Below are 12,038 nucleotides of genomic sequence, written 5' to 3' on the forward strand. Positions count from 1 at the left end.
GCTGTTTCCTTCTCCAGCTCATTTTACAGATGAGGAGACTGAGGCAAACAGGATCAAGTGACTTGCCTAGGGTCACACAGCTAGTGTCTAAGGCCAGATTTGAACTTGGGTCCTCCTGATTCTAGAGACCATAGGTCAACTCTTGTACTAGGAGGGAGAAGATGGGTGCTCCAGAGTTGAAAAACAGTCTGAAGGGAAACTGAGAACTATTTAGAGACTCTCAATCTGATGATTGAGACAGAATACATTTCCAGTATACAGATCCAGAGAGAAACAAGGGCAGACTCTCTCATTTGCCTCATCCTAGAGATGACCTTGGGCAAGTCTCTCATTCTGGGCTTGAGCTTCTTCCTTTGTATGATGGGGGGTGGGGGTGGCAGGCAGGAATGAATTAAACCATCTCTAAGATTTCTTTTCTCTCTAGAGGTCTGTTAGTCTGACAGTCTCAGTGCAAGGAGAATGGGGGGTGGGGGGGAAGAATGGAAGGAACAGTGCCAAGGTTGGAGATGAATCAGGGAAGATTTTGGGGAGGAGACAGAAAAGAGTCTGTATTTTTATTTACAAAGCATTTTCACCTCTACAGGGAGTCCTCCAACTTATGGCCGGTTTTCTTTCCAGAAAAGGTACTGCACGTCACAATGATGTAGGTTGAATTACATTTCCCCCCCCCAAAATAATGTCATAATAGAGACTTTCATTCCAGACCAGGCGCCTGATGTCCAACTTTTTGTAGGAATTACCAAAAAAGCCTGATTAATCAAGTATAAACAATATGGCTACACACTGTAGAGTAGAAAGATTTCTAAAACGCATATAAATCAATTAAACAGGGCAACATGGTGGTTAGTCACATACAGGTTGCTAATTCACTTTATTTAAGAGGTCCTCTAGAAAGAGAAGAGTGACCATAGAGCCTGAAACTAAAGTTATGCCTGAACCAGGAACTGGAAAGATACTAAAGGAAGAACTGGGCAGGGATAGGAAAGGTTACTTTAGTCTAGGAGAGTTGAGAGGCTAGAGTCATATCATAGATCAGTGATGGCAAACCTATGGCACAAAGAGTGTTCTCCATGGGCATGTGGCCACCCTCCCCTCCCCAGAGTTCTTTACTAAAAAGCCAGAGGGATTTGTCAGAGCTGTTCCCTTCCCCCTCTCCACTGGGCTTAAAGACACATTTCACACCACTTACCCCTCTGCCCAGCAGCCCAATGGGAGTGCTTCCTTCCTCCTCTGTCTGGGATAAAGGGGTGGGGGACTCAGAGGTAGCATGTGAGCTGCAATTTGGCACTTGGTCTCTAAAAGGTTTGCCATCACTGAGTTAGAGGATTGAGAGCCAGACCTAGAGATAGGAGGTTCTGGGTTCAAATCTAGCCACACACCCTGGGCAAATCTCTTAACCCCCATTGGCTAGCCCTTACCACCCTTCTGTCTTGGAACCAATATGAAGTACTGATTCTAAGACAGAAGGTAAAGGTTTAAAATAATAATAATAATAGCATCTACCTCTCAGGGTTGTTGAAAGGATCAAATAAGATGATAATTGTGTAATGCCCTTAGCAAAATGCCCAGCACATAGTAAGGACTATATAAATGTTAGCTATTATTATTGCTGTTTGCAACGGTGTGCTGGAGTGAGCTTGAACCATCATGAGAGCTAATTGTTAAATTTTCAGTGTGAGCATTATATATTAGAAATTGGCAACTGCTATAAATTGGTGCTGGATTTATCAATTTATTAATTTCTAGACTTAAGAAAGAGATGGAGAAAATGTTAACAATGCAGATTAAACTTTAAAATGTATCATGTGGCAATGTTCTGCATGACTTCATATGTATAATGAATACAATATTGCTTGCCTTCTTAATATGGGGAGGGGCAGTTAGAGGGACAAAGAGAATTTGGGACTGAAAATTATTTTTCAATGATTTTTTAAAAAATGTGTTTTCTGTGCATTTTTTTCTAGAGAGCTGCTTGTTAAACATTTATACAAGCATATCTCTGAGGTTATGTTTCTTGCATTTCAACTGTGAATACCACAACTTAGGGTTCAGCTATTCCCAATGTATAGACATCCCCATAGTTTCTAATTCTTTACCACCACAAAAAGAATGCTCTTTTCTTTTATGTTATTGTTATCATTCTGACTAGGGTTTCCTGATTCTTCTCACTTCACTCTGTACCATTTGATACAAGACTTCTCATGCTCTTCTGAATTCCTTATAGACATTGATTCTTCTGGTGGTTTATAACCATAAAGCACAGTCTGTCCAGCTATTCCCTAACCAATGAACACTTTTGTTTGCAGTTTATTGCTACCACAAAAAGTGCTGCTATGAACATTTTGGAATACATAAAACCTTTCTTTCCATCTTTGAACTCCTTGGAGTAGATGCCCAATGATGGAATTTCTGGGTCAAAATGTATGAACAGGGGATAGATAGGTAGTTCTATGGATTGAGAAATGGGACGTCCTGGGTTCAAATGTGGCCTCAGACACTTCCTGACTGTGTGATCCTGGACAGTCACTTAACCTCCATTGCCTAGCCCTTACCACTCTTCTGCCTTGGAACCAATACATAGTATTGATTCTAAGATGCAAGGTAGGGGTTTAAAAAAAAAAAAGAATAATAGTATATAGGAGCAGCTAAGCGACTCATTAAATAGAGATCCAGGCCAAAGAAGGATCTGGGTTCCAGTTCTGCTTCAGACATTTCCTAGCTGGGTGACCCTGGGCAAGTCACTTAACCCCCATTGCCTAGCCCTTATTGTTCTTCTGCCTTGGAATTAATACATTCTATTGATTATAGATTATAGATTATTAATTATAGTTTTGTGATTTCTGGCCCATTTACAAATTGTTTACCATAAAACATTTACTGGACTTTTCCCCATGCATTGGATGCTTACCTTGTGCAGAGGCCCAGTACACAGAGGGAAATACAAAAATGAATTAAATATAATCTCTGACCTCAAAGAGCTCACAGTCTAGTAAGGGAGAAAAGACATAGACACAAACAGTCCTAGTAGAAGAAAGTTAGTGCTAAGTACTCATGTGAATGATACAAATAATGATATAGAAGAGTAGATAAAGGAGAGAATGTCTAAGAGGAGTGATCAAGGAAAGCTTCATGGAAGAGGTGATTTTTGCCTTGCATTCTGAAGATTATGTAGAATTTCAATAGACAGGATGGGGTGGTTGGGGATGGTTTTCTTAGTATAAAAAGATATAAAATAAGTGCACAAAACATATTTGGAAAATGCTTGGTAAATTGTTCTCCAGACCAGTTTGGATGGAATAAATAGTATAGTGGATAGAAGCTTGGAGTCAGGAGGACTCATCTCCCTGAGTTCAAATCCAGTCTCAAACACTTGTAGTGACCCTGGGCAAGTCACTTAATTCTATTTGCCTGTAAGGGATAGAAATGTGAGGGGTTAATATAAAAGGTTGGACTAGATTATTTAGGAGTAGGGTCACCAGGAATTTAGTCAAATTCCAAAAAGATTTATTTTAACAATTTATTTAAAATATAGGAAGAATGAAAGTAAGAAAATCAGAGAGAGGATAGGATATCTAACCTAGCACACTAAGTATTTTGCTCCAACCCCTGGCTCAACCCAAGCAGGGCTAATTAGTCCTTAGTTGGAGGGGCCTCAGCCATGAGCCAAGGACCTAGGGATGCAGGGAGTCTCTCTCAAGAAGGGAGGCTAGTCCCTACAGAAAATCCAGGAAAGGAGTCAGCCTTTTTCACTCACCCCATGTGGTAGTTTTAAGGAAAGTAGAAGCAGTCCGAGATCCTCAGTCAGAGCTCCTCCAAAGTCAAGTCAAAAAGACACCAGACCCAAAAGCCTCTCACAGGAAGTTCTTGGCATTTTTAAAGACCATTCGTTTTCATCATTTCCTGTGACTTCCTTCCATTTTACATGTACTAATTACAGCTAAGACTTCACTTAGGATTGCCCAGGGGATCGAAAGTCAATTCTGATTCATCACCCAATATTGCACACTTGGGTCACAGACCTCCCCAACTCAAGTGTGAGTGGAGTATATATGCTTTTGGTGATTAAATCTAAAAATGGGCAGGGGAGAGTTAATTTAATCTTCAAATGCCTCAGTTTCCTCATCTGTAAAATTAGTTAGAAAAGGCAAACAACTCTATTATCATTGCAAAGAAAACCTCAAATGGAGGCAATTTGGAATTATTTGCAAAGGCCTTTAAAAGAATGCATAGCCATTGATCTAGCAATGCCATTACTAGGTTTGTACACCAAAGAGATAATAAGGAAAAATACATGTACAAGAGTATTCATAACTGCGCTCTTTGTGGTGGCCAAAAATTGGAAAATGAGGAGCTGCCCTTCAATTGGGGAATGGCTGAACAAATTGTGGTATCTGTTGGTGATGGAATACTATTGTGCTCAAAGGAATAATAAACTAGAGGAATTCCATGTGAACTGGAACGACCTCCATTAACTGATGCAGAGTGAAAGGAGCAGAACCAGGAAAACATTGTACACAGAAAGTAAAACATTGTGTGAAAATCCAATGTAATAGACTTTGCTACTAGTAGCAATGCAACAAGCCAGGACACTCCAGAAGGACTTATGGGAAAGAATGCTATCATACTGAGAGAAAGAACTATAGGAGTAGGAATGCAAAAACAAAACATATAGCGTCGCTTGTCACATGTCCATATGGGTATGTGATTTGGGGTTTAGTCTTTAAAAGATTGCTCTATGGCAAAAATGAATAATATGGAAATAAGTACCAAGTGATAACATTTGTACAACCCAATGGAATTGCTTGTCAGCTCTGGGAGCAGGGAGGTGGGGAGGGAAAGAAAATGAATCATGTAAACATGGAAAAATATTTTTAAATAAAATATTTTTAAAAAGAAAGAAAACCTCAAATGGGGTCACAAAGAGTTGAACATGACTGAATTTTGCCCCCCAAAAGCATATAAGTTTTTTATGGGCAAGAATTGTTTCATTTTTGTTATTTCTCATCCTCAATGTTTAGCACAAAGCCTGATACATTTTGTTGTTTATGTTCAGTCATTTCAGTTGTATCTGACTCTTCATGATTTCATGTAGGGTTTTCTCAGCAAAGATACTGGAGTGATTTGCCATTTCCTTCTCCAGACCATTTTACAGATGAGGAAACTGAGGCAAATAGGATTAAGTGATTTGCCCAAGATTACTGTGTCTGAGATGGGATTTGTACTCAGGTCTTCCTAACTCCAGACCTGGTACTCTATCTACCTTACCACCAAAGCTATAGGTACTTTTCTTTTTAAACCCTTATCTTCTGTCTTAGAATCAATACTATGTAAAGGCTAGGCAATGGGGGTTAAAATTGACTAATACAGATTAATGTGACTTAAGGGTCACACAGCTAGGAAGTGTCTGAGGCCAGATTTGAACCCAAGACTTTCCATCTCTAGGCCTGGTTCTCAATCCATTGAGTCACCTAGCTGCCCCCCCCCCAAAAAAACTGTAGGTAATGCTTCCTTACTTGATTAATTGATTATGTCCCAGCCTCCTCACATCTATTATGTACTTCTTCACTGCCTTCTGGGTGATCTTCAACTTTAATTCCTTGGACATTATGGTATTCCATGACTTCCAACCATAAGTATCACAAGAAGAAGATTGATGTTAAAAAGCAGAACCTTTGTTTCAGGGAGAAGCCTAGGATCATGAAAAGCATTGTACAATGTCCTAAGGGTGATCCAGCCAACTCCTCCTGTTCCATTTTGGAATCACCCAGTTTGTTATCCATCCACAATATCTCCCCATGATCTATGTACTGACAGATAGGCTCTATAGGTGACTCATCTGTACAACCACATATCACAGTAGATACAATAAGGGGGAAAACTACTTGGTTTTTCTAGTGTGGCTTATTTTTGTTAAACTGTTTTTTTGTCATGCCCAACTCTTCATGGCTCCATTTGTGTTTTATTGGCAAAGATACTGGAGTCAATTGCCATTTCTTTCTCCAGCTCATTTTTTTTGTTTTGTTTTTTAAAGAAGAGGAAACTAAGGCAAACAGGGTTAAGTGACTTGCCCAGGATCACTCAGCTAAGAAGCATTTGAAGCTGTATTTGAATTTGGGGAGATGAGTCTTCCTGACTTTAGGTCCAGTACTCTATCCACTGAACCACCTAGCCATCCTCTATCCTCTGAACCACCTAGCCATCCTCTATCCTGGATAGTTGCACTGAATGCTTCTGAGTGGCTATGAATCTCATTTAGGAGGTTTTGCAACATTCCAATTTAATGAAGTAATCAGTACAAAAATCACCTAGAAAGGAGCATTCAGAGGACTTCACTATCTATGGGAAATCCCTCTCTATTATCCACTATGGTGGCTCCAAAACTGTTGGCAAGTCACATCTCCTTATTTTACGACTTGATTGATTTTGATGATAAAGCTGTGGGGAAAGCACTTTGGAAACCTTGAGATGCTTGTTCCATTGGATTGGATTATTATGATTACATGTACTCCTGACCCCAAGGGACTCCCAGGGACTCTATCTCTCCATCACAGAGACAGACTCTGCAGGAAGATGAGAGGACACAATGAGACTGTTGATGCCTGTGCTCATCCATCTCTTGGAATAGTCAATCACAGGTTCTAATAGAGTTTCCCCTCCTTTTGCTCCAGCTTTTAGCAGCTCAAATCCAAGGTAGAAGTATCCTGCCTCCCAGGCACCTAAGTAGGGAAGATCTCCAGTCTTCCTTTCCCCCTCTCCTCACCTCCCTCATGCTGACAGAGAAAGAGGCTATCTAGACATCCTGTCTTCCAGACCATGATGTTGAATCCCTTGAATCTCTGTGTATTTCCACCTTGTCCCAGACTGGCTGAGTCACTTCTGGCAAGTCACATAATCTCATAATTACCACCTCCTCTGCCTCAGTCAGGATCTTGCTTCCATGGTGGCAGTTTGATATAGTGAAAATCATACTGGACTTAGTAGTCAGAGGCTTGGGTTCAAATATTTTTGTTTTTTTTTTTTTAAACCCTTCCCTTCCATCTTAGAATCAATACTCTGTATTGGTTCCCAGGCAGAAGAGTGGTAAGAGCTGAGCAGTGGGAGTTAAGTGACTTGCCCAGGGTCACACAGCTAGGAAGTGTTTTGAGGTCACATTTGAACCCAGGATTTCCCATCTTTGGACCTAGCTCTCAATCCAATGGGCCATCTAGTTGCCCCCTTGGGTTCAAATATTGACTCTGATTCTTACTACCTATATGACCTTGGACAAACCTCTATCAGTCCTAGCTCCCTCACCTGTTAAAATGAGTATATTATACTAGATCAGTGATGGTCAACCTTTTAGAGACCAAGTGCCCAAACTACAACTCTCATGCTGCTTGTGAGCCCCCTGCCTTACCCCAGACAGGGAAGAGAGGAAAACACTCTCACTGGACGGCTGGGAAGAGGGCCAGGTGATGGGAGAAACATCCTCAGGCACATGTGGAGACAGGGAAGGGAGCATACCCCTCTGTCATGCTCCAGTACACATGCCATAGGTTCACCAGCATGGGACCAGATCAAGAGTTCTTACCCTGAGGCCTGAACATTTGATTTTAAGCATTTTGGTAACTATTTCAATATAGTCGATTTCCTTTGTCTATGTTTTTATTTTTTGCATTTAATAACATTATTCTGAGAATGGCAAACTTCAGTAGTTTGCCAATGGGGTCCATGCCCTCCAAAATGCTGAGAACCATTGGACTAGATGGTCTTTAAGGTCCCTTCGAATTAGGGACCTTTGATTTTTAAAATTTTAAAAATCATTCTTGGGAAGATTCTGAAGGTACCAACAATAGCTTTGGATATGTTCTGAATCCCCCACAGGTGAGGAGGGGAAGAACTTAGCGATCTCTCAAGGACCTATCCAGATGAAACTGAGGAGCTGCCCCATGCCCTCACTGGACCCAAGTTGTGTCCCTACAAAGAGTTTCACTCTTGGGAACCTTACAACTCCCTTATTTACTTTGCTGGGTCTCTCTCTTAGCCATAGCTCTGCAGCATCAATAAGGGACACAGCAGATGCTTGTTGCTGAATTCAGAAGCGGACCTCTTTTCTAATTCCAGAGCCCCTGACTGGGCAGGGCAGGAAGGACTCCAGACAATTCTCTGCTGCCCTCCATGGATGGGCCAGAGAGCCCACCAAATCTCTTTTTGGAGCCAGTGTAATTGGCCTCCTGTTTGTTAGACAGAGTGCCTCCTGAACCCCATCCCCATTATAGCTGGTACCCTTCAACCTCCCATTAAAGTCAGTGCCCTTTGGCCACTTGTAGCAGAGCTCCTGTCAAAGTGGCTGCCCCCAATTTCCTGAGAGAGCCATTGTTATCCCCCCTCCCTGGTAACCCCAGTGATCTGGTCTCCGCAGAAAGCATCATTCCCCAGGGATTTGGTGACCCAGCCAGGTTTCCTGCCGGTACATCCCCAAATTCTGTTAGCATGTGGGAGGGGGAGGAGGTTGCCCCCTGGACCCCTTCCTTCGCCTCTTTCCAGATAAAGCTATGAAATCTAGCACTGGACTGTTTCTTTAATTTTTTCCCCCATGCCTAGACCGTGATTAAAAATACCCAGCATTGATCATCTTTCTTCTCCTTCTGTCGGGATAATGTTTACTCAGGTGTCAATCAGGAGGAGAATTTGGCTTCCTAATTTCTCTTCTCCTCCCCTGGGGGCCCCACATCTCCCTGCCTTGCATGGACACAGAGCTGGAATCAAGGTTACTAATAATCCCCCAGCACACACAGACACCGAGAGCACATATATTAAAGTCACATATTGATTTATATTTTCGGGTCCCTCTGCCTCCTTGCCCAGTCTCAGCCTTTCTCTCTGCCAAAAAGAAAAAAAAAATTACAGAGCTATATTTATCACCACCATGTTTAGTCTAAAGAGCATTGTGTCCGAAGGTAATTTCCCCCTCCCCCTTTCTTTGGGGCTGTGTTTTATTATTATTTAAATAGTGCAGTGTCTCCCATGCATGGGCATTTATCTTCTTCTGTTTGTCTCTTAATTCTCTGTGCCTCCTCCCCAACCCCCACCACTCCCTGCCACCCAGGAAGGCAAACTAGAGCCTAGGAAGGACTTCCTGATTTGACAAGCTGTGGGCCACTGGACAGAATTACTCCAAGGAGACTGGGGTAACCCCTTCTTAGAAAAGAAAACTCCATTTCATGGGTGGTTTGGATGAGGACCGCTTGAAGGAAATAGGGGACTTGATGCCCTATGGAGGGTATTAATAATCTCAAAGACTCCCCATTTGCTTTTATTTTTAACCCTTACTTTCCATCTTAGAATCAATATGGTGTACTGGTTCCAAGGCAAAGGAGCAATAAGGGCTAGGCAATGGGGGTCAAGTGACTTGCGCATGGTCACCCAGCTAGGAAGTGGCTGAGGCCAGGTTTGAACCTAGGACCTCCCATCTCTCAGCCTGGCTCTCACACCACTGAGCCACTGAGTCACTTAGCTGCCTCCAAGAGGACCCCCATTTGTGTTCATTTTCTGACACACAGCTAACATCTAAAGGCCTATGATCCAATTACACAGATGGAAAAACCAAAAGGAGAAGATAAATTGTAGCTTATCCAGGGAGATGCACCACAGTCACTATCTGTCAAGCTAAAGACCAGGACTCCTGGGTTCCAGGTCAGTCTCTGTTTCCAAGATCGATCTAATAGGACTTTGGACCTTGTGTCACTCTTCTAGATGAAGGTGGAAGAAGGAGAGAACTCTCATTCCCTCCCTTTCTTCCTCCCTTCTTCCTTTTCTCCCTTTCTCCTTTACCTTCCTCCTCCTCTTTTCCCTCCCTCCCTTCCTCACTTCACTGCCTGAAGCAGTTGTGGAATCCAAGGGGCTCTGAATGGAATTTCTGCCCAAATCTATCTATGGGCAATGTCAGAGAGGATCAGATGGGACAGGACTCCAGGGTGGAGAGGCTGAGGCTGAGCTTGGCACATCTGGGACAACCTTAGTCATTCAGGGACTCAGGGGGGAAACAAGGCATCTCCAATGGATCTGGTTTTCATCAGCATAACAATAAGTAGGAATTTTGGCACTTGGCACAAATTCAATTGCTTTGGTTAGGATGAGGATAGTGTTGGAAGTGAGGGAATAGAGGGAAGTTTCTATAAGGTAGGGTCACTTTTGTGCATGATTGAGGTAAACAAAAGTCAGAGGTTATGGGAGTTGAGGAGGCTGAGAACCTGGGAGGTCAAGGGATTTTAATGGGGGAGAGAGGTTGGGGAAAAGATTTTGAGCCAGATACTCCTAACCTTTTTGAAGGGAGAGTGACCTGGAGGACCACATCTGACAGCCACAGTCACCACTGCCTTGCCTATCATCAAAACTCAGCCCTTACTCCTCCCCGTCATTATACCTTTCTTCTTTCCATTTCTGCAGCCTCTCTGGAATTTTCCTCTATTGTGGTACAGTGGAAAATTTACTGGAGTTAGAATCAAAGAACTTGAGTTGGAATCTGGGCTCTGCCACTTTGACATTGAACAAATCACTTCACCTTGTATAAGTCTCAGTTTCCTCATCAATATGAATTCTAAAGGAGAAGCAAGCATCAATGATGAGTAAGTAAAGGGGGTAGAAGGAGGCTATGAAAGTAGCAGTAGATTTATACCCATCTGAATGACTAAGATAAGAAGAAGAAGAAAATGACAAATGCTTGAGAGGATGTGGGAAAATGGGTACACTGATACACTGTTGGAAGAGTTGTGAATAGGCACACTAATGCACTTGGTGGAGCTGTGAACTAGTCTAACCTTTCTGGAAAGCAAGTTGGAACCATATCTAAAAAGTTATAAAACCTTACATACCCTTTGACCAAGCAATACTACCAATAGGTGTATACCTTAAAGAAATAAAAGGAAAAGGATCCTTACACACAAAAATATTTTTAGCAGCTCTTTTTGTGGTGGCAAAGAATTGGAAATTGAGGGGATGCTCAACAAAAGTCATGGTGTATGAATGTGATGGATATTGTGTTCTAAGAAATGGCTGGATGGCATAATGGATAGAGCACCAAACTTGGAGGCAAGAGGACTTGGGTACAAATTTGGCCTCAGAAATTTCCTAGCTGTGTCACTCTGGGCAAGTCAGAAGATATGGGTTTAAGGGAGAAAAAAATATGAAGGAGATAATTTCAGAAAAACCTGGAAAGACTTATATGAACTGATACAAAGTGAAATAAGCAAAACCAGGGGAACAATCTACATAGGAATAGTAATATTGTACAGATAATCAACTATTAAAAGGCCTAGAAACTGATCACAACCCTCACCCACCATAGTTCCAAAGGACTCATGATAAAAATTCCTATCTGCTGCTAGGTAGAGAACTAATGGACCCAGAGTGCAGATTGGAACATATTTTTTTTCTTTCTGTTTTATATTTCTTGCCTTTTCAATGGGACAGGGGAGGGGAAGGGGAGAGAGAAAATCTGGAACTAAAAATAAAATAAAATGAAATTGAATAACAAACAAAAAAAGAGAAGTGACTGTAGAGACTAAGCACTATGCCAACTCTTCTTGGCTCTGTGTATTGGGGGCGTGAGAGAAGGAGCAGCTAGACCAAGAGAGAGTGTCAAGAGATATAAGTTAGGGAGAATGCTAAGTTTCAGTGAGCACCAGAAGATGGAAGAAATGTGAGAGGAAGAGATAGAGCTAGGATGAAACTCAAAGGTCATTTTACAGTGGAGGAAATTAACATTCAGAGATCAAGTGACTTGCCCAAGGTCACACAGGTTAAATTTTCCTACTTAAGTTCCTCTTCCTTGCTGGTAGTGCTTGACCCTTGGAATTTCTTGGATTCACTGACTAATCCTGGAGGAAAGAAGAGGGAAGAAGTCACTGGTGACTTAGGCTCCTGAATTGTGGACCCCAAAGCATTTTCAACACAGAAAATTCCCAAGTTAGGGTCTGTGGCTGTTTCTCAAGCTAAATTTGCATTGTAGAAGTCAGTAGTTGAGATAATGGAATCTCTTTTAAAAAAACATACTTATG

This window comes from Monodelphis domestica, chromosome 2 (assembly GCF_027887165.1).
Source record: "Monodelphis domestica isolate mMonDom1 chromosome 2, mMonDom1.pri, whole genome shotgun sequence".
Lineage (NCBI taxonomy): Eukaryota > Metazoa > Chordata > Mammalia > Didelphimorphia > Didelphidae > Monodelphis > Monodelphis domestica.